At 40.2% G+C, this 1,386-nt stretch overlaps 1 pseudogene; it reads right to left on the reverse strand.

The window, feature by feature from the left end:
• Positions 1-585: 585 nt before the first annotated feature.
• On the reverse strand, positions 586-1,377 carry LOC109373946 (olfactory receptor 5AC2-like; annotated as a pseudogene).
• Positions 1,378-1,386: the final 9 nt, after the last annotated feature.

Below are 1,386 nucleotides of genomic sequence, written 5' to 3' on the forward strand. Positions count from 1 at the left end.
CTGTCGTTATTTATAGTAGAACTCTGTGATCTAAGCTTAGTTCTTAACATAATAAAGAGCTAGATCAAGGAATTTAGTAAATATTCTTTCATGAGAAATCCCTGTTTTCAAAGTCAGAGCTGAACCCCTTCTTTCTCTTTGCATTACTTCTATATAGCAAATTCAAATACACCCTGAGAGAGACACGTTTACCAACTACAAAGCCAGCTCTACACTCAAAGGGGAAACAGAGAAAAGAAAGTTAATACTTTCCGTCCTCTTAGACCCTTACAATCTCTTCTTAGTAAACTTTAGTCCACTCAAAAGACTCTTACCCTCTCTTAAGGGTCCACCCTCTCCCAAGGAAATCTCCGTCCTGAACTAATTTTGCGACTATGTCGTGGTCTGTCAAAGTTTAGCTGAATAAAACTGGATGTTAGATAAAAGTCTTTCCTCCCACTAGGAAGCTGCTGCCACCCCCAGTACATAGTCTGTCATTGCCCCAGAGATCTCAGCAATGGGGTCAGCAAGGCTTCCCTTGTGTAGGCATAAATATAAGGGGGTCTCCACTAAGTGCAAAACACAGAACTAGATATTGTCATTTATTTAAACAGAGAATAAAATGGAAAGAATACTGAAGGGTTTCGTTATCACTTTTCTCAGGGCACCTAAAACTTCCTGTTTCTTAGGCTATAAATAAATGGGTTTAGCAAAGGAGTTATAATTGTATAGAACAGTGAATTTATTTCATCCTGATGTTGCTCTGGGCGAGACCCAGGACGCACATACATGAAGAAGAGAGTGCCATAGAACAAAGAGACAGAGGGCAGGTGGGCACTGCACATGGAGAAGGCCTTGCTCCTGCCACTTTCAAACGTCTTTTTCAGGATGGCAAAGAGGACACGGGTGTAAGAGACCGTGATGGTCATTAAAGTGAAGCCTTGTATAAAAGCAGCAAAAATAAAAAGCACCAATGCATTAATAGATGGATCAAGGCAAGAAATTGTGTATAGCAGCAAGATTTCACAGTAGAAATGATGTCATATATTGGATCTGCAGAAGGTTAATCTAAATAATAATCCTAAATGAATTATAGAATGCAGACAGCCAATTGCATATGATGTACTTATTAGCCAAGTACAGCATCTGTTGGGGATCACCAATGGATAAAGTAAAGGGTTGGATGTAGCTTCATAATAGTCATAGACCATCACTACCAGGAAGAAACATTCTGTGGTGGCACTGAAACCAAAAAAGGTAGTATTGAGCCATGCACTCGAGGAATATCATTTGATTCTTGTCAAAGATGTTGACAAACATCCTGGGGGTCACAAAGGATGAAGAACAGGCATCTGCAAAAACTAAACTGCCAAGGAATAAGTACATGGGGATGTGAAGGTGGGGGGG

Source organism: Hipposideros armiger, unplaced genomic scaffold (assembly GCF_001890085.2).
Source record: "Hipposideros armiger isolate ML-2016 unplaced genomic scaffold, ASM189008v1 scaffold_760, whole genome shotgun sequence".
Taxonomy (NCBI): domain Eukaryota; kingdom Metazoa; phylum Chordata; class Mammalia; order Chiroptera; family Hipposideridae; genus Hipposideros; species Hipposideros armiger.